At 36.4% G+C, this 26,543-nt stretch overlaps 1 protein-coding gene across 48 annotated transcripts in view; it reads right to left on the reverse strand.

Annotated features, from left to right (window-relative positions):
- The window catches only part of SLMAP (sarcolemma associated protein), a 148,745-nt gene that overhangs the window by 114,341 nt on the left and 7,861 nt on the right, over positions 1-26,543 (reverse strand). The window lies entirely within an intron of this gene.

Below are 26,543 nucleotides of genomic sequence, written 5' to 3' on the forward strand. Positions count from 1 at the left end.
TAAATCTTCATGACCTTGGATTAGGCAATCATATTTCAAATATGACATCAAAAGCACAAGTTACAACATAAACGAAGAATTTTTAAGATCATTAAAAATTACTTCAAAAATAAAAAATAGGTAAGTTGAACTTCATCAAAATTAAAAACTTTTGTACCATAAAAGACACCTTGAGGACAAATATTATATTATTCCGCTTACATGAGGCACCTAGAATAGGCAAATTCATAAAGTCACAAAGTAGAAATAACAGTTATCAGGGGCTAGGGGGGATGAAGAAGGGGAGTTATTTTTTAATAGGCACAGAGTTTCTGTCTGGGATGATGGAAAAGTTCTGGAAATGAATAAAGGTGATGATTGCATAACATTGTGAATGTATTTAATATCATTAAACTGTACACTTAAAATGCTAAAAAAATACTAAATTTTATGTATATTTTACTGTAATAACAAAAAAAGGCACCATCAAAACAATCTATAGAATCGAAAAAATATTTACAAATCATTCAACTGATAAGGGAATTATATCCAGAATATACAACTCAGCAATAAAAACATAATTTTTTAATTTTTTTTTTAATTTTTTTTTTTTTTTTTTTTTTATGATAGTCACAGAGAGAGAGAGAGGCAGAGACACAGGCAGAGGGAGAAGCAGGCTCCACGCACCGAGAGCCCGATGTGGGACTCGATCCCGGGTCTCCGGGATCGCGCCCTGGGCCAAAGGCAGGCGCCAAACCGCTGCGCCACCCAGGGATCCCAAAACATAATTTTTTAAATGGGAAAAGGATATGAACATTTCTCCAAAAAAAATATACGAATAGCCAGTACGAACATGAAAAGATGCTCACAATATTATTAATTAGGGAAATGCAAATCAAAATCACAGTGTCCTATCGTTTCATTCTAGATGGCTATAATAAAAAAGACCGTAACAGGAGCACCTGGGTGGCTGTTGGTTAGGCATGTCTTTGGCTCAGGTCATGATCCCAGGGTACTGGGATCAAGCCTTATATCAGGCTCCCTGCTCAGCAGGGAGTCTGCTTCTCCTCTCTCTCTCTATCTCAAAAGAATAAATTTTTTAAAAATCTTAAAAAAAAAAAAAGGCAGTAATAAGTGTTGACTAAGAAATAGAGAAATTGAACCTTCACATACTGCTGGTGGAAATGCAAAACAGTAAAGCCACTTTGGAAAACAGTTTGGTGGTTTCTTAATACGTTAAATATGGAGTTACAATATGACCAGCAATTCTATTCCTAGGTATATAACCAGGAGAATTAAAAACATATGTCCACACACTTGTACATGTATATATTCACAGCAGTATTACTCATAATCACCAAAAAGCAGAAACAACCCAAATGGCCATCAACTGGGTATGTGGTAAATGTGATAAATGAAATGTGGTATATCCCTACAAAGAATATTATTTGGCAACAAAACATATAAAGTATGGATACGTGCCACAACACGGACAAACCTTGAAAACACTACGCTGAATGAAAGAAGCCAGGTATGAAAGTTCATGTTACATGATTCCATTTATATGAAGTATGTACCAGATAGGCAAATCTACAGAGGCAGAAAGTAGATTAATGATCGCCAGAGGCTAGGGGAGGAAGAAATGAAGACTGATTACTAAATGGGTACAGAGTTTCTTTGAAGGGCAATAAAAATGTTCTGGAAATAAATAGTGGTTATAGCTGTACAATTTTGTGAGTACACTAAAAAATCACTAGTGTACACTTTAAATAATTAAAAATGAACTAAAAATGTGATTATAAAATTCATGCTAAATATATAAATTTTGAAATAAAGTTCTCAGAAGTAATCATTTAAGACTGTAAGTATGTGGGGGCACGTGGGCGGCTCAGTGGTTGAGCATCTATCTTTGGGCTCAGGACATGATCCCAGGATCCTGGGATCGAGTCCCACATCAGTATCCCTCCAGGGATCCTGCTTCTCCCTCTGCCTATGTCTCTGCCTCTCTCTGTGTCTCTCTCATGAATAAATAAATAAAATCTCAAAAAAAAAAAAAAAAAAGACTGTAAGTATGTGAATTTTGAGAGAATTAGTGAGGGAATTGAAAGGATAAAAACAAAGACTTTCTGGGAACTACAGACAATGGAAATAAAGACAAAAATATCAAAACTATGGAAATAAAGACAGAAATATCAAAACTATCAAAAAGTTAAGAACCAGAAAAGTACAACATCATACAAACAAAAGCTTTACAAGTTCTATTAATCATATTGAAGGAGATGTCTGACTCTTGCTTTTGACTCAGGTCATGATCTCAGGGTCCTGAAATTAAGCCCCAAGTAGAGCTCCACACTTAGCATTGAGTCGCCTGAGATTTTCTCTCCCTCTCCCTCTGCCTCTCCTGCTCATTATAAATAAATCTTTTTTAAAAAATCATATTGAAGACGAAAAAGTGAGTTTCAGAGTAGAAAGAAAAGAAAAAAAAAACCCACCAAAACAAAATCACTCAATGACTCATCCATCTAAGCAGTTCCCTGATGACTTTAAAAAATAATTTAAGGTTCACCTGTTAGTAAAGAGGAGGTCAAGAAGATACATATATGACACATATTTATAAAATTAAAGGAGATATGTACAGATTTCACCAAATGCAGAACACTAGTATTGATGGCAAAACTCAAATTTAATCAGAATACTTTGGGGCCATACAATCGCATTGCTTTTACACACAGATTTATAGGACAGGATGAACTGAACTATGTTGCATTCCCTGTCGATAAATTAGAAGCACTCCCATTTATCCTAAATAGGCTAACTTGACAGTGAAAGATGGATGATGGTACCTGCATGCTAGAATGTCCATTTCATGGAGGCAGGGACTTTGTTTTGTTTAGAATAGCACTTAGCACAAAGGAAGTGCTCAATAATGGTGGCTGAATGAATCAACAGGACTTTGAAATTTGTAGAATACTTTGCATATGTTTTAGGAATTTACACCTAGGTTAGGGAATTCTATACATCTAGAAATGGAATTGTAATGGATGAAAAGCCGGAAATACATGCAATGTAAAACTAGAGTTTCAGGAAGGAAAGAATTTCTCTTTAAATACCACACTGACTGGAGGCAGGTAAGAAGCCTATATAACTTCCTTATGTTGTTAAATGTTTTTGTTGTTGTTGTTAAATGTTTAAACACAGTCATAAATTTCCTTTAATTTTTACCTCATCAGTATGATGAAATATACAAATGGCTCTATATACTTCTAAGGAATTAATTAATTTTTACCATTATTTAAATGGTAAAAATAACAATAAACACTCTGAATTCACCAGTCAAGTAAAAGGAACACATGATACAGAAAATAAAATCCCCTAAAGACAAAAGATATGATTTAAGTAAAATACAATAGACAAAATCAGTACTTACAAGACCTAAGAAGAAAATATAACTTAACTGCTAAAACCTATTCAGTACTAACTAAACCTAGAACAATGAGTACAGAAGAAAGACAAAGTTCCCCACCTTAAAGGAATTAATTCAAAATAGACAAGAAGAAAAATAATAATGTCATAACAGAGATGAGGACAATTTCTAACAATGACCAATTCAGCTAATTTACTTATAAGCTTATATGGAGAATAAAATAAGCCACAACCTATTGTAAAGCATTAGTGCTTTATAGAAAGTTTCTAGGCTTGCCACATAAATACTAAAATCAATACCCACAAAAGGTATTTCATATAAAAATATCACTAGCAAGTTTGCATTTAAATATTTAATTAACACAATTATGACAAAACTTTGTTTCTTAAATCAAAGTACTCCATTGTTAAAATGACAAATGTCATTAGTTTACTTCACTTTTCTTTTTAAACAAGACACCTGCAGGCAACAGATATGCAATTAAAGCTGTAGTTTAAGTTCAAGCAATTCTCTCTGAAAACATCAAAAAAGATATCCCACTAAAAAGTCCTATTATACTTCTCACATTTGAATATTATTTTGGATTTACCTCAATTAAGTACTTTATTTACAATCTAAAATATCAAGCAAAATTTGAGATGAAATGTCTTTAGAGAGTTTCAACTCCAAAGTTTAGTAAAGAACATAAATTGGTTTAATTAAAATTACAATTTTTGAGTACTTAATCTGACCAAATGCTATGTTTGGAGTTTTCTGCTGATACAAGAGTTTATTTGATAGTTTTCTGAAAATAATGCAATGAACTTTTAAATAGCCATAACTTAGAAAATTAATCATACCTTAACTTTTATTTCGCTCTCAAACTGTTTTTCAAGACCCTGAGAAATTTACACTCAGTTTCAGGAGTGTTATCTTAGTAGCAGAGCCGGATTTACAAGGAAGTGACAGTGCAGGTTCTGGGTTTTGACATACACGCTTTACAAGAGAAAACATTGTGCAAGTAAAAGAGTATGAAGGTTTAGAACTGCAACACATGCTAAATAAAATGGTACTTTTTAAAAGTAAGACTGCTGCTATAAACTTACACTGAGCCAAAACTCACAAAAAGGCCATTCCTCCTAAGTTATCTTCTCCTACCTCCCCACTCAAAATAAATTTTTCCATCCTAGAACTCCTATAAAGTATATTTTTAAAATACATTTCTGTATATCTTTATTATCTTTACATTTATGGATAAAACTCTCTGACACTGAAAATATTTCATTTGACCCCTTTGCTCCAGAGTAACTTATGTTTTTCTATTAAACTTAGAGTGAATTTTAAATATTTCTCCTATATTCAAAATTAGCTACTTAATTTATAACTACCTAGTTTCTAAAAACATTTCCACATACATGATCTCATTTTATGTAGTATAAATCCAGAGGAATTATTAGTCTTACACATTTAATAATTGCTTGATATCTTCATTTTTATTTAATGTTGAAACTATGCTTTAAAAGTCACATGTTGGGATACTGGGTGGCTCAGTTGGTTTAGAGACCAACTCTTGATTTCAGCTTAGGCCATGATGTCAGGGTCGTGAGAGGGAGCCCCATATCCGGCTCTACCCTGGGCATGGAGCCTGCTTAAGATTCTTTCTCCCTTTGCCCTCTTCCTCTTGCTCTCTCCCAGTCTCTCTCTCAAAAAAAAAAAAAAAAAAAAAAAAGATTCTTTCTCCTTTTGTCCCTCCCCTTACCTCTCCCCCACACCTGCATGTGTGTTCTCTTAAAAAAAAAGTCACATATTCAGCATCTACCACAAAAACAAGAATGCAAAATTGAAAAACTATTATAAAATTATATGAATGGGAAATAAATGACCAGAGTGACCTGGGTAGCTCAATCGGTTGAGTGTACAACTCTTGGTTTCAGCTCAGGTCATGACCTCAGGGTTGTGAGACTGAGCCTCACATTGGGCTCCACACTCAATAGGGAGTCAGCATGGGATTCTCTCCCTCTGCCCCTTTCTCGCTAAATAAATAAATAAATAAATGATTTTAAAAAGAGAAAAGAAATGAAGTGACCAAAGTAACATAAAATTAAGTAATAGAATTTGATAAATCATAAAATGTACCTCTCACTATAAAAATATTCAGATTTCATCAGTGTTTCATTTTTTAAAAATCTTGGTTTATAAGCTCCTATAACCATTCTTTAATAGTTAAGAATAGTTCATCAGGGTAGATACAAAAACATTTAACCCTTTTGTTGAATACTAGGATTTATGCTAAGAATTTAATTTTGGCTAAATATAAAATAACTATCAATCATCCCCAAATTAAGCAGTCCTTGAGTATCTCTCATTCATATATTTTGGACATAGTAAGATCTGGATATATATTCAGCTACACACACACAGACACACACACATACTTTGCAGATCAAGACTTTTTTTGCACCAAGAGAAATGCAAAGATAAATTCCTAGCTTTAAAAATTAAGAATATCAAAAAAGTATTAGAGAATATCATCTATGCTACTGAATTTTTTTTTTAAGATTTTATTATTTATTCATGAGAATACACAGAGAGGAGACAGAGAGGCAGAGGCACAGGCAGAGGGAGAAGCAGGCTCCATGCAGGGAGCCCGACATGGGACTCGATCCAGGGTCTCCAGGGTCACGTCCTGGGCTGAAGGCAGGCGCTAAACCGCTGAGCCACCCGGGATGCCCTATGCTACTCAATTTCTAATGTATGCATTACAACATTTTAGCATTCCTATACATTTTTGACATCTGTGATTCATGTCCCATTTGCACAAATTGTATTTAACTCAATAAGATCTCAACTTACATCTATTGAAAAATTAATCTGGAGAGGGAATGTCTAACCTATAAGGCTTTTCTCATTCCACATCACCTGCCCCAACCATGTAGGGAACCACTGTAGTCTCCTCAGAATTAGCAACAACTAAAACTGGAGGGAAAAAAATATCATGGAAGTGTACATGATACACATATCTTTTACATGGAAATGTTCTCAATTACTCTCTGTATCCTTATTCAAGCAGTTTAAGGGCTATAACATTCACTAATTTATAGCCCTTTACCCAAGGCCAGTAAGTTTCTATACTCACTACTCCACTCAATAGCCCACCACCTTTTACTACTTTCACTCCTCATAAAGTGACATTTGAGTGTTATTAACAATTTTCTTTTGAAAACCTTCCCTTGCCTTGTTCCTCACAAATCTAGTCAGTCTTTGCCGGTCTTCCTATTTCTCTGGTTCTTCTTCCAACTCTATTTTTTTTTCCCCCACCAACTGCTCAAATGTTGATCATCCCCAGGGTTTTCTTCTCTAGCCTCTACTTTCCTACAGATGTACAAACTTCCCTGGGAGTATATTTTCTACAGCCTTCATTATTGTGGTTGATGACTCCCAATCTGTCTCCCTCCATGCAGATGATTTCGTTGCACTAAACTCTGTTTCTTTTTTTTTTTTTTTAATTTGTTTTATTTATTTATGATAGTCACACACAGAGAGAGAGAGGCAGAGACACAGGCAGAGGGAGAAGCAGGCTCCACGCACCGGGAGCCCGACGTGGGATTCGATCCCGGGTCTCCAGGATCGCGCCCTGGGCCAAAGGCAGGCGCCAAACCGCTGCGCCACCCAGGGATCCCTAAACTGTGTTTCTAAATGTCCTTTCTACTATATCAGTCTGTCAGGTCTCCTTGACTCTATCTAGGTACAGTTCCAATGTCTTCCACAATATTACTGAGACTGCTGCTTTAAAAACAAAGATCTAACCCTGTGATTCTTTTAAAATTCTTTGGAACTCACCAAAAGCTCTAAAGGATAAAAGCAGTATGACATTAAAATCCTTCATGATTTGATCCTAACCTACCTTTTCTGCCTCATCCTCTTTCCCTTCTCCCATATTATGTCAAACGAAATCACTCAAAGTTTCTCAAACAAGGGGCACTTGGCTGGCTGAGTTGGAACAGCATGCAACTCCTGATCTCAGGGTAGGGAGTTAAAGCCCCACACTAGACATAGAGACTACTTTTTAAAAAAAGTTTCTCAAACAAGCCACCTACTTTTTTTCCTTCATGCTTTTACTCATGCTATTTATTGATGCAGCTTAAAATGTACTTCCCCCTCATTTGCATGCTAAAATCTTTCTCTTCTTTTAAAACTTGTTTTATACGTCACTTCTGGTGACATTGTTTCCTCCTTCATTGCCTTATCAATTGGTGATTCCATCCTCAAGATCTCTACTGCAATTCATTCAAACAGCACCTCTCTTAGCAATTATTTCACTGTATTGTAATTACTGTATTAATTCACTGTACACATGTCCACTTATGTAGAATCACTAAAAGCAGGAATCACAACTTGTCATCTCTATCCCTATCAGCTTGTAAACATGTCATACAGGAAATGCTTAATAAAGAGATGTTCAACGAGCAAATGCTATGTAATTTATGTCACTCTCTACCTAATGTTTGACATATGAACTCCTATATCCCAGTATTTCATCTGAAAATATGATTAATAGATTCAGTCCGTGACAAAGCAGATAAATAAGCAAGATAGACTGAAGAGATGTTTGGGAAAAAAGCACTTATGACTAAATCCCATAATTCAATGTCAGATGTCAGAAATATTCGCAAAAGATACTAAGTAGTAATCAATGATACAGTCCTGGATCTCTCCAAAAAACAAAAAAACCACTACTTCAAATTATATTTCTTTATGTCTTAACTTTCTCATCTCTAAGAGAATACAAACCATTTACCTTACAGATATTAGAACTCTGATAAGGGACTAGAAAACAATTTTATTTTTGCTAAAATATATTTTTTATAGTTCCCAAAGCTATATAATTTTCACTTTGAGTCAAGAAGTAAGCCGAATGTAGCAAAATGTATGACTGTGCTCAATGATTTCACTGCTTCTTCCTATATGAATATTAATTATACCTCCCTGCTCAATTTCACCACACTTGGCCATACGACTTGCTTTAGGTAATAAAATGTGAATGGAAGTGACATGTGCCTCTTCTGAGCAGAATCTTTAACTATAATTCCATGGTTCTGCATAGCTTTTTCCCTTCTAAACATGTCCCAGACAGGGACTGCTCCTTAAGCCTGAATTTCAGAAAGGAAAACAACTGTGGATGGAGCTGCCATCTACCTAAACATGTAACATGAGCAAAAAATAAGTCACCAAGGTGACTCATTATTCATTCATTACTCACAGAATAACTAGCATAAACAAACTGGTACACTGAATTAGGCGCTCCTCCTCTATATCATAACATCTAGGTATATGTCACTATAAAAATACTATAGTCAAAGATTTTTATTGTTTTATTCAAACAGACTTATGCTTTCAATAAGTCAGACATTTCTTTTTTCATCTCTAGCACCTAGTAGAGAAAACTGATAAATGTTTGCTGAAGAACTACAAAGGTACCCATTTTATATTTGCCAATAAATGAAGCTACATAGTTACTGAAAATTTTGAACATGTAACACAAAAATAACATTGAAGAAAAGACTGAAGAAATCAAAATAACTTATATTGTAAAAAGCTGAAGAGATTTTGTGGCCATTTGTTACCTGATCTTAGTATAATAACATTTTTCTAAAAGGTTTCAACAATATATTTATCGAAGATTCCAATAATATTGCTTTACTTAAAACATATTCACTTGATAACCAGATGGAAAGAAGAGAAGTATGTAGCAGATGTCTAAATTCATGCACTGTAAAATTCATGTTTCCTCACAGATCCATATTTACACATACTTTAGACACATATATTTTTATACATATATACATACACGTGTGTGTATATATATACATATATATATGTTTATAACATATTTCCTTTCGAAAGTTCCTATAGTAATGGCTGACCCAAAAAACTGAAATAATCCAAAAGAACCAACACATTACAAAAATGCCTAATTTGGTAATTTTAAAACATAATTTTAAAACATAAACATAAATTCACCTAGCACAAGGGTAAAAAAACTTATAACCTCTAATGCCTCTTAATGCATAAATCTATTAGTAAATACAACTATGTTATTAAGAAAAGTTTTTGTCCTTTATTGAAGGTGACAGGGAAATGTTTAATCACTTTAGAAAAATTTCCATCCAAAAATGATTTGGTTATAAAATGTCTACACTTTCATCTCATCAGGAAATCGTATTTTCTAAAATGATTCATGTCCTTCAGGGTGTCAGGAAACAATAGCATAATTGAACTGATATAATTCCTAATCTATTACAATATATTTGAGTTCTAAATTTTAGATTGATATGTGCCTCAAATTCCCTAAAATCAGGTAAACACTTATATTTGCTAAATTTTGCTAGTATTTTATTCTATTCTGGAGTATATGCATTAAAAAACACATACAGGGGTGACTGGGCAGCTCAGTCAGTTAAGCATGCCATTCTTGGTTTCAGCTCAGGTAACAATCTCAGTGTCCTGACTGAGATTCAGTGATCTACACTCAGCATGGAGTCAACTTGAGAGTCTCTCCCTCCCCCCTCCTCTCTCTTTCTCAAAAAACAAAAACAAAAACAAAAAACCACAGTGATAGGAAAAGAAATTTTAATACTAAGTTGATACTATAGTCTCAATCTTTGTGATTTTCCTAAACACTTTTACTATTTTTATTCTAAAGCATCTAAAACTATAATAGTACTTCAAAATGAGTTATACACTCATTTTACAAGTAAACTTCACAACAACATATAGTAAGTTTACAAACATCATTAACCAAAAGTCACACAGGATCTTTTATATATTCTTTCTTTCGTTCGTTCGTTCGTTCTTTTTTTAAGTAGGGGTTTTTTAGCTGATATCAGCACTCTGAATAGGAAAATAAATGCCTATGACAAAAATTATTACTTTATTCCACTTAATACAGAAATGTATGGTTAAGTTGATGTATTTTCACTTCTCAATATTCCATCAAAATATCATACTCATGCAGCCAACATGATCTTCATAGATACTAACAATTTACAGATTTTTTAAAATATGAATAATTTATAAGTATTAAATCATAATCTCTGGGGGATTGGGTCTGGGCATCATGTTTTAAAAGCTCCAGATAATTCTAATATGTAGCTGAGGTTGCATATTGTATATTTCTTTCAATATCCCTACAAAAGATTAACAATTTTTTCCTTTCAATTTAATTCTGGACCGGATTTTAAGTGAATAGCTTTAAACATTTCCTTAAAAGAATATAGATTTATAGCCTTACTTTCCATTTCAACTTCTGAGGATTTGATTTAAACAGTAATTTTTATCATGCTTATAAAATGTGTCTTAATGGGGCTCCCTGGGTGGCTTAGCAGTTTAGCACCTGCCTTCAGCTCAGGGCATGATCCTGGAGTACCAGGATCGTGTCCAGCATCAGGCTCCCTGCATGGAGCCTCTCTCTCTCTCTCTCTCTCTCTCTCTCTCAATCTGAGTCTCCCATGAATAAATAAATCTTTAAAATAAATAAATAAATGTGTCTTAATAAGTGAAGCTTTAAAAAGAAAAAGGGGACACTTTGGCCACTTAAACACTAACTTTTCCCATTTTTTGCTTTAAATTAAGTGATATCAGAGAGCTCAAAGTCACAGTACCAAAGCACTCTTTAAATTACAAAACTGGGGCAGCCCAGGTAGCTCAGCGGTTTAGCGCCGCCTTCAGCCCAGGGCCTGATCCTGGAGACCTGGGTTCGAGTCCCACGTCGGGCTCCCTGCATGGAGCCTGCTTCTCCCTCTGCCTGTGTCTCTGCCTCTCTCTCTCTCTCTCTGTGTGTCTCTCATTAATAAATAAATAAAATCTTAAAAAAAATAAAAAATAAATTACAAAACTGTTTAAATGTAAGGTCATATTATTAACAAAAAGCTTTCTCAGGGCACCAGGGTGGCTCAGTCAGTTAAACATCTACCTTTGCCTTGGATCATGGGATCGAGCCTTGCTTCAGGCTCCCTGTTCATGGGGTTGTCTGCTTCTCTCTGTATCCTCCCCAGCTCATGCTCTTTCTCTCTCAATCTCTCTCAATGAATGAATAAAATCTCTAAAAAGAAAAAAAAAAAGGTTTCTCATTAAAAGTTCTGCGGAGCAGCTGACAGTTTCAATTGGAAGAGCATGAGACTGTCTATCTCAGGGTCAAGTTCCTGCCTCATGTTGGATGTAGAGATTATGTTAAGTAAATTTTTTTAAAAAAGAAAAAAAAAAACTAATCTTATATTTTTATTACAAAGAGTTTATTTGGGATGCCTGGGTGGCTCAGTGGTTGAGCATCTCTACCTTTGGTTCAGGTCATGATCCCAGGATCCTGGGATCAAATCCCACATTGGGCTCCCTGCAGGGAGTCTGCTTCTCCCTCTGCCTATGTCTCTGCCCCTCTCTCTGTGTCTCTCACGAATAAAATCTTTAAAAAAAAAAAAAAAAAAAGGTTTATTGAAGTTTGGAATGCCTACAAAGAAGTAAACTAATCAAAGGTATATAGCTGGATAAATCACCACCAAGTGAACACAACCTTATAACTACCACCCATGTCAAGATATAAAAACATTGATAACATATTGTTTATCTGACTTTTTTTAATATTTTAAGATCTATTAGTTATCTAGGATGCATGTTAGAGAAAATTAATAATAATGACTTCCTAAACTTTCATTTGGGATATAGTTCAGGGGGATTATGTTTCTTACACTCCTTTTCAGTTGGCTTGACCTGTTATTTTTCTTTTAAAATTTTAATTTCGTCATACATACAAAAATAAACAGAAACATAGGAATAAGAACTAAAGAATATTAAAATAAACTTCTAAGTACCTAGCAGCCAACTTGAGAAGACCTCTGCCCCTCCCATAAGGCAAGCAGTATGACTTAATGGTTAAGAGTGCAGACTCTGGAGCCTGACTGCCTGGGTTTCATTACAAGATTTACCTCTCATTATTGAGTAATTTAGGATAGTTAAGATTTTTTTCTGCACTCTTATTTATAAGCTCCTTTATTCATAAATGAGAATAATAGTTCCTACTAAAAAAAAAAAAAATAGTTCCTACTTCACAGCAGGTACTCATTTAATTATGAGAATTAAATAAGTATATGTTTGTAAAGTATTTAAAACACTTTCTAGCATTTATTATGCAAAATTTAGCTATTTGTGTATTCACTCTCTGCCTCTCTCTTCAAGGAAATAGTTTATCATTCTACATACATATTACTATGTATGAAGTAACATATATCTGAGTAAGTACCATAATTTCTATGTATAATATTAATTGGCACCATGGCCTAAGTATTCCTTTGCAACTTACTTTTTTCATTCACCATTTCTGAGATTCATCTGCACTGATATACAAAGCTATTGTCTATTCATGTTCACTCCCATACCATATTCCATGGCATAAATTAACAGAAGTATTTATTTATATATTCCTATTGATGAACAACTAGATTACTTCCAGTTTTTCGCTATTACAGAAAATACTACTAAAAACTATACTTGAACATGTCTCCTGATACAAATATACAAATGTTTTTCTAAAGTATACACGTAGGTGAAGAACTGCTCTCTCCTTAGGTATACACAGTTTAGCATTATAACAATGTCAAACTGTTTATCAAAATGGTTACATTAGAGCATTACATGCTTTTATTAAAAAAGAAGAGAGGTTTTGGGTGCCTGGCTGGCTCAGTCAGTGGAGCATGTGACTCCTGATCTCAGGGTCATGGGTTCAAGCCCCATGTTTGGTGTAGAGCTTACTTAAATAAATAAATAAATCTTTAAAAAAAAATAAAAGAAGAGAGGTCTTAAATCGATGACCTAAGCTTCTATTTTAAGAAAATAGAAAACAGAAGAGGAAAATAAACCCAGAACAGGCAGAAAGAAGCATAAATAAAAGAAAGAACAGGAATACATAAATTAGAAAATAAAAATAACTGAGGAAAACTATTTAAAATAATTGATTATTTAAGAAGACCAATAAAGTTGATAAACGTCTGGTGAAAGTAATGAGACACACACACACACACACACACACAAATTACCAATACCAGGAATGAGAGGTAGTATCGCTAAAGATTCTATAGATATTGAAAGGATAATACAGGGCCCCTGGGCAGTTCAGTCAGCTAAGCGTCCGACTCTTGATTTTGCCTCAGGTCATGATCTTAGGGTCCTGGAATCAAGCCCAATGTTGGCTCCATGCTCAGTAGGGAATGACACAGTGGGGAATATGTTTAAGGATTCCCTTTCACCCTCTCCCTCTGCCCCTCCTCTTGCTTGTGTGTTCTCTATCTCAAATAAATCTATTTTAAAAACTATTTTTAAAAGGATAATAAAAATAAGGTAATGTTATGAATAATTTTATGCCAATAAACCCAACAACTTAGATGAAACAGCCAAATTTCTGGAAAGATACAAACTACCAAAGTCAACTTTAGAAGAAAAAAGTAATCTACAAAGACCTGTATCTATCCAGGAAACTGAACTGATAGTTTAAAACTTTCCCCACACACAAAAATAAATAAAACACAAACATACCTAAATGACCTCATTAGTAAATTCTACCAACTACTTAAAACTAATCCTTCATAAACACATATGCAAAAATTCTTCACAAAATAAAAGCAAATCAAATCTAGCAGTGTATAAAAAAATACAGTATAATCAAGTGGAGTTTATTCTAGGAATGCAAAGATGGTTTAATATTCAAAAAACAATCACTGTAACTCAGATCAACAGAGCACGTGAGTTCCTATTGCTTTACAGCATCATGCACACTTGATATTATCTAACTTTTTAAAGTCTTTATGCTTCTGTTTTTGTTTTCAGTAATCTCTACCCACAACATGGAGCTCTAACTCAGGACTATGAAAGAGTCTCTTGCCTACTGACTGTCCCAGCCAGACCCAATATTACTCAAAAAATTTTTTTTGAGAAAGAGAGAGCCCACAGGAGCTGGGGGTAGGCAGGGGCTGAAGGAGAGGGAGAGAGAGAATCTCAAGCAGGCTCCCTGCCCAGCACAGAACCCAATTTAGGGCTCAATCTCACAACGCTGAGATCATGACCTAAGCTGAAATGGAGTCAGATGCTTAACCAACTGAGCTGCCCAGGTGCCCCTATTCAACTTTTTAAATAGTGTAAATAGTATCTGAAGGCTTAAGTGTACAGTTTCCTAGTTATGTTGAACATCTGGTGTTAGTTTACTGGCCATTCTTTTGTCTTCTGTGAAATTCTTATTTGTGTCTTTTAGCCAATTTCTCTCTCTGGATTGTATTTTTAATTAATTTGAACAAATCCTTTCTATATTTTGGACACTAATTCTTTGCAAGTCATATGTTTTACAAATATCTTCCCCTAGTTTTTTTTCTTAAATTTTTAAAAGATTTTTTATTTATTTATTAGAGACAGAGAGGGAGAGAGGCAGAGACACAGGAAGAGGGAGAAGCAGGCTCCATGATGGGAGCCTGATGTGGGACTCGATCCCAGGTATCCAGGATCAGGCCCTGGGCTGAAGGCAGCGCTAAACCGCTAAGCCACTGGGGCTGCCCGAAAACAATAATTTTAATGTATTTGAACTTATCAATTTTTTACTCCAATGTGCACTTTTTGTGAATTCTTTATGTCCTTCCCTACCCCAAGGTCATAAAGATATTCCATACGGTCTTCTAAGAGGCTTAGAAAAAAAAGAAAAGTTTCTTAAGTTAGTACTTCTATAATTTCTTTGGAGAAAAGTACTGTGTTGGCAATAAATTTTCAACTACCTACTAAATACTAGGCACTGCACCTATATTGTAGAGCTCCAAGGCCATATAGGCTATTACCCTTACCTTTAAGGAGCCCATAAACTAAACAATAATAATAATAAGGAGCTAACCCTGAATAATATATAATCAAAGGCGAAGTTTTGTGATATGATCAAAGTTCAAAATATTAACAAAAGGGATAAATCAGTGAGAATTGTAAAAATCAGCAAAATTACATGAAGAAAAGCATTAAAATTTCACTTAACAATTCTGACTTGGAATAACAACAAAAGATAGAATTTATCCAAAACATATCCATATTTATAATAGTCAACAGAGGGGTGCCTGGCTGGCTCAGTAAGTGGAGCATGTGACTCTAGGTCTAGGGGTAATAAAAGGGATGCCTGGGTGACTCAGTTAGTTAAGCATCTGCCTTTGGCTCAGGACAGGATTCCAAGGTCTTGGGATCAAGCCCCACAATAGGTTCCCTATTCAACAGGGAGTCTGCTTCTCCCTCTTCCTCTACCTTTCCCCCTGCTTGTGCTCTCTGTCAAATAAATAAAATCTTTTAAAAAATCACAGCAAAATTTTTTAAACTAGCCAACAGGTAAAAACTACAAAGTCTGAATTAATGCAAACTTGCATGTGACAGCAACAGAAAATGGAAAATATAAGTAACAATATAAAACATATATAAACATTACAATGCTTAGGGCCTTACAAAAATCAAATTTAAATAGCCCAACTCTGCACACAATCAGAAAATTCAAAAACAAATACAGCTGTCAGGTTAAATGAGTTGGATAACAGAATTAACTGCTACTATCAAAGTATTATATAGCCATGAAATTGGAGTTATAACATTGATTCCAGAAAAAAGAAAGAGTACCCTCTTCTAGCAAGTCTTTTTAAAAGTGACTGAACTTAAAAACTTGAAGAGTTTTTCTCCAGCACCAACATTCAGATACCAACACTACAAATATTTTGTTTCAGGGGAATATTTTGGAAGCAGAATACTTTATATATATGAAGCACAGAAGGTAACAGTGAATCAGCAGGCCTATAACAAAACATTCATTTCAGAAAATAATCCTCAAAATTATTAGACTCACCTAATAAGCCTCCATACTGCTATAATGACAAAGCAATAATAATAAAAATTAGTAGAAGTAGGAAGAAATAATGACTAATTTTTGTAACATTACCACCTAATATTTGTAAATGCTTTTAAATTTTTTTTTAAGATTTTATTTATTTACTTGAGAGAGTACAAGCAGGGGGAGTGGCGAGGGCGGGGGGAAGCAGGCTCCTGGTTGAGCAGAGAGCAGGACATGGGGCTCAATCCCAGGACCCTGGGTTCATGAGCTGAGTGGAAGGCAGCCACTTAACTGACTGAGCCACCCAGGCACCCTGAAAGTGCTTTTTAATCACTTTCTCACACCTTAACAGTTTACCTATTGTTATATCAGCTTTCAAAATTGTTGCAGCTAAAACAAAGGATAACATTTTGATACAATTCTCAAATCAGGTCACTGGTGAGGGAAATGGGAGGGAAGAATGATTAAAACCAAGTATAATGCCAGTAAACTTAACTGATGCTGGGACACCTGGGTGGCTCTGCGGTTGAGTGTCTGCCGTTGGCTCAGGGTATGATCCTGGAGAGTCCCACATCAGGATCTTTGCATGGAGCCTGCTTCTCCCTCTGCCTGTGTCTCTGCCTCTCTCTCTCTCTCTGTCTCTCATGAACAAACAAATAAAAAAATCTTAAAAAAAAAAAAATTTAACTGATGCTTATCTGAAAACTGCCTCCACGGAACTGGCAATTATGAACCAAAAAGTCAGCTTAGAGTATCAATTTAAAATGGCAAGGGGTGCCTGGGTAGCTCAGTAGGTTGAGCATATCTGACTCTTAGTTTTGGCTCAGGTCACGATCTCAGGGTTATCGGATGGAGCTATGCATCCACCTCCATGATCAGGATAGAATCTGCTTGAGATTCTTTTCCTTTCTCTCTCCCTCTGCCCATCCCCTCACTCGTACTCACTCTCTCTCCGTCTTTAAAAAAATAAATAAATAAAATCTTTAAAATGGCAAGACTATTACTACGAGATAAGTTTTATGCTTTAAAATATATTTCTACTGAAATTCTGACATCTGCCTCTGACTTAGACATTGGTATACATTATTTTTCATCACTACCTTTGTAACTTCATTGTTCATTCAAAACATTAAATCTATACTTCTGGCAATATCAGAAATGGTATTTAAATGAATTTATTCCAGAACTTAAAATGACTGACAAAAGAAATACACCTTAAAATGATGCATACAACTGCTATCCTTTCATCTGCCAAAAGAGAAACAGTTTTGAAAATAAAAACTCATACCTTGGAACTCATAAGGAATAAGCTCATACTTAAACCTTGCCTACTCACTACACCTATGAATCCAATCTTCACCACTTCCCAATTACCCTATTAAGAAGTCAACATATCAAAGCAGATGAATGTTTTATACCACACTGTAAAACATATCAGTCATTAGGGTTAGACAGATGGATAAAGGGGCAGTATGGCTTTTCCAAAGTTGCAAACCCAAGGTTCTTACCTCCAAGGTTTATGTCTCAAGGTCTTTGTCCTGTTACCCCACTAACCTTTGTACCTCCATAGCCTTCCTAAAATAGAATCTGACTCAGGTTCACCTCTATCATTTAATCTAAACTATCTGGTCAATCTAGTAGTAGAGGTCCTTAACATTTAACTGTCTCCTGACTCTCTTTCTGAACCTATGCCTTTTATGTAGACCTTTATGTACCCCAGACATCTGTTATCTTCTACCCTGAATCTTTAGGATCTAGTTAAGTCCCCCTTCCTAGATAAACAAGCTGTCCCAACCCTAATCACATAGAGCTCTTAATTCCATTTAGAACTTAATTCTTCCCTAATTGTTTATAGAAGTTAATTTTGGCTTCCCAGTTAAACTCTAAGCTCTTTGAAGACTGAAGTAACATCTTAATACCTTCATTATGTTCTATGTTGCCTAATACAGGGCATACACTCTTTTACATATTCCCTGAGTAGATTCTCATCATATTACTGTTTTCTTTTCAAACCTTCAAGTAAGGCAAACCAAATACACTACTCATTTTTATTGCTATTATTAACAGGGAAATTCTACAAACTTCGTAGTACTGGATAATGGATATTAATTATAAAACTATTGAACTATTTTTTAAAAGATTTTATTTATTTGACAGAGAGAGAGAGAGAGAGAGAGAGAGAGAGAACGTGCACACAAGAAGGGGAAGCAGCAGAGGGAGAGAGAGTAGCAGGGTTCCCGAAACAGGTCTCAATCCCAGGACTTCGGGATCATGAGCAGAGTCAAAAGCAGACACTTAACAGACTAAGCCACCTAGGCACCCCTATTTGAACTATTTTTATATACAACAATTCTGACACTAAGTGCATGGTGGCTTTTTTTTTTTTTTAACTTTTTATTTATTTATGATAGTCACAGAGAGAGAGAGAGAGAGAGAGGCAGAGACATAGGCAGAGGGAGAAGCAGGCTCCATGCACCGGGAGCCCGATGTGGGATTCGATCCCGGGTCTCCAGGATCGCGCCCTGGGCCAAAGGCAGGCGCCAAACCGCTGCGCCACGCAGGGATCCCTGCATGGTGGCTTTTAACACCACTTCTCTCGGTGTCCACTGAAAGATGAATGGATAAAGATGTGGTTTATGTATACAATGGAGTATTACTCAGCCATTAGAAATGACAAATACCCACCATTTGCTTCAACGTGGATGGAACTGGAAGGTATTATGCTGAGTGAAGTAAGTCAACTGGAGAAGGACAAACATTGTATGTTCTCATTCATTTGGGGAACATAAATAATAGTGAAAGGGAATATAAGGGAAGGGAGAAGAAATGTGTGGGAAATATCAGAAAGGGAGACAGAACATAAAGACTCCTAACTCTGGGAAACGAACTAGGGGTGATGGAAGGGGAGGAGGGTGGGGGATGGAGGTGAATGGGTGACGAGCACTGAGGGGGGCACTTGACGGGATGAGCACTGGGTGTTATTCTGTATATTGGCAAATTGTACACCAATAAAAAATAAATTTATTATTAAAAAAATAATAATAACACCACTTCTCCAACTCTCCAATACAAGCTGGATGTTCTACAATTCCATTCTTACACTACCTGGAATTAATGTCAGATCCCACAAGTTAAGGGCTCAGTCCCACAAGACTGCACCCACTTGAGATGCCAGTCAAAAGTTCCAAGTTGTCACTGATGCTTCCAACCAACCAGCTACATGTAAATTCAGAGGATGCCTAATTCACACCTCACTAAACTCACTAAAATGACTCACAGAACTCAAGAAAGTGCTTTACTTAATACTACTGGTTTATTAAAGATGATACAACTCAGGAACGGCCAAATGGAAGAGATGCACAGGGCAAGGTCTAGGGGAAGGGGCTTCCATACCCTCTCCTGAAGCCACCCTCCCAGCACCTCATATTATTCACCAAACCCAAAGGTCCCTTAATCTCAATGTGTAAGAGTTTTTATAGAGCTCAATCTACAGCCTACGTCCCTTCCAGGAGATTGTTAAATGAGGCTGAAAGTTCCAACCCTCTAATCACGTGGTCCTTCTGGTGACCAGCCCCATTCTGAAGCTAGGATCCCCCAAATACCAGTCATCTTATCAGCATACATTCATCACTATGGAGACTGCAAAAGTTTTAGGAGTAGTACACCGAGAATCTGGGAGGAAGCTCGAATATTTATTTTATTATATTACACCACTTTAACACCTTAAAAAGAGTTTCACGATTTCAAAGAATGTAGTTACTTCAGGAGACTCTACAGACAGACATTCAAAGAACACTTAATTTTAATAATGAAAAAGCCCACTTACTGAAAATAGGCACACAGGTCTTATCGTGCAAACACACCAACTAAAATAAAGAAAAATTAACAACAACAACAAGTTATCGAGTACTCATCCTGTGCCACGCATTCTGCTAACTGCTTTACATGAATTCTCATTAAATCTCTGTAATATTTCTATGAGGTGAATCCCACTATTAGCCTACTTTCATAGACGGGGGAAGCTGAGGCACAGTGACTCCTAAAGGTCACACATCCGGCAAGCAGTGAAGCCAGGATTCCAACTCAGGTAGTCCAGCTCCAGAATCTTTAACCTGTAACCACATTGCCTCTTCTTGCTCCTCCTGCTAGCAGTGCTCAAATGCCCCAAAGATTTGATAGATTTACTTTCCCCTCCCCAACTCCATTAACTTTGGGTTTGCAATTCCCAGAATACATCATTTTCTTTCAGGCTTTTCTGCCTCAAATACATACTCTTCCCTTGGCTGAAATGCCTTGCCCCTCCCCCCTCCGCCCTTTTTTTTAAGATTTTATTTTTAGGGATCCCTGGGTGGCGCAAGGTTTAGCACCTGCCTTTGGCCCAGGGCGCGATCCTGGAGACCCGGGATCGAATCCCACATCAGGCTCCCAGTGCATGGAGCCTGCTTCTCCCTCTGCCTATGTCTCTGCCTCTCTCTCTCTCTCTGTGACTATCATAAAAAAAAAAAAAAAGATTTTATTTTTAAGTAATCTCTACATCCAACATGGGGCTCTAACTTACAACCCCAAGATCAAAAGTTTCATGCTCCACCAACTGAGCCAGCCAGGCACCCCTGGAGTGTCCTGCTCTTTTTTTATTTACGCAGCTAGCAAAACCCTACTCACTCTTCAAATAGAAGCACTTTTAAAAACAACTTTCTCTGTGAAGCCCTCTTCCTTCCTTCCATATTTTCTGCCCTCAATCCTGGGGGAAGGAATACACCACTCCCTTAACTACTTGGAAACAATGATTCACAGATACGTCAATCATTAGACTTATTTGTATTATAATTCTACTTTTCAATACTACCTACTGAGCTCTATATCACAATGTGAGCATGAGATACTCAGATACTTGTTAAAGGTAGGAATGCATAATGGTCCCAGTTTCAGTTCAACTATAAATTAAGTGAATACTTTCTTCTAGTCAAGACATTATTCATTCTAATATTTTACTATCCTCTACGTGTCCACATACAAAAGATTCATTGGCAACAGCCCCCTATGTTTATTATAGCGTTATCTACAATAGCCAAGATATAGAAGCAATTCAAGTGTCAAATCCAATGACAGATGAATGGATAAAGATGTAGTGTGTATATATGTACGTACACACACACACACATATACACACAGTGGAATATTACTCAGCCATTAAAAAAGATTGATATTTTGCCTTCTGTGACAACATGGATGGACCTAGAGGGTATTATGCTACGTGAAATAAGCCAGATAGAGAAGGACAAATGCTATATGATTCCACTTACTTGTGGAATCCTAAAGAAAAGAAAAAAAAAAAAAAAAGAATAAACAAACAAAAAGCAGAAGCATACCTATAAACACAGAGAACTGATGATTGTCAGGGAGGAGAAGTATGGAGGGATGGGCAAAATGGGTAAAGAGGAGTGGGAGATAAAGGCTTCCAGTTACAGAATGAAGAAGTCATGTGGATAACCGGTACAGCATAAGGAACATAGTCCATGGTACTATAATGACACCCGTGGTGAGCATAACATAATGCACAGAGTAGTACAATCACTATGTTGTATACCTGAAACTAATGTAACATTGTATGCTAACTATATTTCAATCCCCCCCCCCAAAAAAAAAGATTTACTGGGAATAAAATCATTATCTTAAACTTCCCAGATTCAGATTGGGGCTTTTATTTATTTATTTATTTTTAAAGATTTTATTTTTTTAATTTTTTAAATTTATTTATGATAGTCACAGAGAGAAAGAGAGAGAGAGAGAGATAGGCAGAGACATAGGCAGAGGGAGAAGCAGGCTCCATGCACCGGGAGCCCGACATAGGACTTGATCCCGGGTCTCCAGGATCGCGCCCTGGGCCAAAGGCAGAGAGAGAGACATAGGCAGAGGGAGAAGCAGGCTCCATGCACCGGGAGCCCGACATAGGACTTGATCCCGGGTCTCCAGGATCGCGCCCTGGGCCAAAGGCAGGCACCAAACCGCTGCGCCACCCAGGGATCCCCCCCAGATTGGGGCTTTTAAACTGTATCTTTCCACCATTTCCCAACTCCCACATTAAGACCTTGGCACTACAGGTTCCTAGTAATATCAAAACTGTCCCTATTAACAAACATTTTAATACTGGAAACATACTACTAAATTTTTTGGAACAGGGATCCCTGGGTGGCGCAGCGGTTTGGCGCCTGCCTTTGGCCCAGGGCGCGATCCTGGAGACCCGGGATCGAATCCCACATCGGGCTCCCTGCATGGAGCCTGCTTCTCCCTCTGCCTATGTCTCTGCCTCTCTCTTTCTCTGTGTGACTATCATGAATAAATAAATAAAATCTTTAAAAAAAAAAATTTAAAAAAAAAATAAAATAAAAAATAAATTTTTTGGAACAAACGTTTAACCAATAAGATACACTAAGGAAGTAGTGACAAATATTAAGCTACATGGTACTTCAAAAGCAGCTCTGCTAATCCCACCCACATGTGAACAGCTATTATGCACTATTCTACTTCCTACACCCTAATCTGCTTTCACAAAGCTATTACTCCATCTAATATTCTTTTAAGAAGAGCTTTTTTGAAATATAATTCACTTATTTAAAGTATATATTTCAGAGTAGCGCAACCATCACCACAATTAATTTTATTACATTTTCATGACCTCAAGAACAAACCCATACCTATTTACCAGTCACTCCCTATATTAGTCAGGGTTCTTCAGAGGAACAGGACCAATAGGATGCGTGTATAAATACAGAAGAGAGAGATTAATTTTTAGAAATTGGTTCATGTGACCGTGTAGACTGTCAGGTCTGAAATCTTCAGAGCAGACCAGCAGGCTAAAGACACAGGCAAGAGCTGCTATTGCAGTCTTAAGTATAATGGTTCTATAAAGGCAAAATTCCTTTAGAGGAACCTGTTTTTTCTCTTAAGGGCTTCAACTAACTGCATGAGGCCCACCCACATTCTGAAGGGTAATCTGTTTTATTCAATGTCTACTGATTTAAATGTTAATCACATTTTAAAAATACCTTCAGAGCAACATCTAGACTGGCATTTAACCAAAAACTGACTACTATGGCCTAGCCAAATGACATATAAAATTAACCAACATACTCCCTGTTACTCACAAACCCTGGAAGCCACTAATCTACTTTCTCTGAATGGATCTGCCCATCCTACACATTTCATACAAACAGAATTATACAACATACACGGCCTTTTTGTCTGGCTTCCTTCACTTTGCATAGTGTTTTCAAGGTCCATCCATGCTCTAGTATGTTTAAGTATTTAATTCCTTTTTATTACTGAATAATATTCCATTATATGTTATACCACATTTTATTTATCCATTCATCAGCTGATGACAAATTTGCTTTTTTTCCACCTTTTTTTATTATTATGAATAACGCTACTTGAACATTCATATTAGTTTCTGTATGGACATATGCTTTCATTTCTCTTGAGTATATATCTAAGAATAGAACAGCTGGGTTATATAGTAACTCTGTAACATTCCTTTTCACCAAGCAAACTGAAAAAATTCAGAACTACAAAGTTTCTTTTACAAGCATAACTACCATAGCTATACTGGTAACATACAGCATGATCTTATTTTCTATCCCTGAATTTTTTAAATGAAAGGAACTTTAGGGGCACCAGGTGGCTCAGTGGGTTAAGCATCTGCCTTTGGCTCAGGTCATGATCCTGGAGTCCTGGGAACCAGCCCAGAATTTGGTTCCCTGCTCAGCAGGGAGTCTGCTTCTCCTTCTGCCCCTCATCCTGCTTATGTTCTCTCTCTCAAATAAATAAATAAAATCTTTAAAAAAATGAAAGCAATTTCATAACTAGCATCTAATAATATAGTTTTTTTTTTTAAGATTTTATCCATTTATTTGACAGAGAGAGAGAAAGCATAGGCAGGGGGAGCGGCAGGCAGAGGGAGAGGGAGAAGCAGGCTCCCCACTGAGCAGAGAGCCAGACATGGGGCTTGATCCCAGGACCTCAGGATCATGACCTGAGCCAAAGGCAGATGCTCAACCAACTGTGCCACTCAGGCGCCCCTATAGTTAGTGTTTCAATAACACCATTAAAAACCAAAATGTAGTCATTTTTTCTACATTAGATTTACATATTGGGGGGTCATATGTACGTATATATTTATATACACATTCTATTTAAAACACAGAACCTCCGAATATACTAAACTTAGAAACTATGCAATAGAAAAAATATATATCTTTTTTCATATACTACAGCATCTGACTCCAATATCTTTTCATGTAAAGAGTTGTTTTTATTCAACTATAAAATGTTAAGTGACTAATAAATACTGTTTGAAGAACTAATATTCAATTAAAACTCTAAACTGAGGGACACCTGGGTGGCACACTGGCTGAGCATCTGCCTTTGGCTCAGGTCGTGATCCCAGAGTCCTGGGATGGAGTCCAGCATCAGGCTTCCCACAGGAAGCCTACTTCTCCCTCTGCCTGTCTCTCTGCCTCTCTCTGTGTATCTCTCATGAATAAATATTTTTTTTTAAATATTTTTTTCTTTATTTATTTATGATAGTCACAGAGAGAGAGAGAGAGGCAGAGACACAGGCAGAGAGAGAAGCAGGCTCCATGCCCCGGGAGCCCCATGTGGGATTCGATCCCAGGTCTCCAGGATCGCGCCCTGGGCCAAAGGCAGGCGCCAAACCGCTGCGCCACCCAGGGATCCCTAAAAATTAAAAATATAAATAAATAAAACTATAAACTGATTCACTACCAAAATATTTAAGAGTTAATAAACAATTGGGCACCTGGGTGGCTCAGTGTTTGAGCATCTGCCTTCGGCTCAGGGCATGATCCTGGGGTTCTGGGACTGAATCCCACATCGGGCTCCCCAAAGGGAGACTGCTTCTGCCTTTTCCTATGTCTCTGCCTCTCTCTGTGTCTCTCATGAATAAACAAAATCTTCAAAAAGAAAAAGTTAATAAACAATAAGGTTTTTATCTCAATGCATTTTTTCTTCTATTTCTTACTAACAGGTTGGTGATGTGATTAATGACTAAGAGTGCTGAGGTAGCAAACAGCAAAGTGGTCAGAAGTGTGCATTCTGCAATCAGATGACTAGAATTTGAATCCTGACTCCACCACTATCTTTGTTTCTTGTAATTCCTTCACCTCTCTGAATCTCAGTCTTCTCATCTGTAAACAGGACAATAACAACATCTACTTCAAAAGTTTGTTGTAAGGATTAAATGAGATAATTTACAGCAGTTTGGATGCTGGTCAAAACTCAAAGCATATTAACATATTTCAGATAAGCTTACCACAATTCACTTGATATTATCAGCTAAAAAGTACATTTTAAATTATGATCCAGGGTGCCTCGGTGGCTCAGTTCATTGGGTGTTTGGCTCAGGTCATGATCCCAGGGTCCTGGGATCAAGCCACACATCAGGCTCCCTGCTCAGCGGGAAGCCTGCTTCTACCTCTGCTCATGCTTTCCCTTTCCCCGTCTCTCAAATAAATAAATAAAACCTTTAAAAAAAGAAAAAAAAAGACTAAAAAATTTACATGAGAGGTAAGTTTTTCCAAGGCCGTTTAATTCATTTGCATAAACAGCCAAATCTGAATCACTTGCCTGTATGAAGGTTAAGAAAAAAATATATTTATTGCTGAAAGTATTAGAGGTATGTTTAAAAAATGAAAGCTGACTCAGAGAAATAATTAACTCAGGTTCTTGCAGTCTTTAGAAGTCTGTCATATGACAAGCATTTTAGTTATGCACCCAGAAAATAATAGCTTAGATTATCTTTCAAGAGAGCAAAAGACAGATTTTCATTACAGTAACTGCTCAGTCCATAATAAGACAGCTTAGAATAAATGTCTATTCATTTCAAGGGGGGAAAATCCAGATTTTGGTCCCAACTCCCATAGTTACTAATAGGTGACCTTGTACAAATAACCTCTAAATATCCAACCCCTTTTGGATAAAAGGTATCCAGCCTGTAGCTGCTTTGCTTACCTCTAAGAGTGCTATACAGATAAAGTGAAATAAGAAAGTACTCTGACTATAAAACCCTTAAAAGTATTATTTTGTGTGAGAATGGATATATATGTAATAGTTCAAAATGAGTATCACCAAACACAAGATTATCTATGGTCCCAAAATGCTTAGCAAACTGTCATGCACACTGCAAATTCTCAGTAAGTAATGATTTTTACAAAGACTACCTATTGGTAATTGAGTCCATGATCTCAAATTAAGGACTAA

This window comes from Canis lupus, chromosome 19 (assembly GCF_048164855.1).
Source record: "Canis lupus baileyi chromosome 19, mCanLup2.hap1, whole genome shotgun sequence".
NCBI lineage: Eukaryota > Metazoa > Chordata > Mammalia > Carnivora > Canidae > Canis > Canis lupus.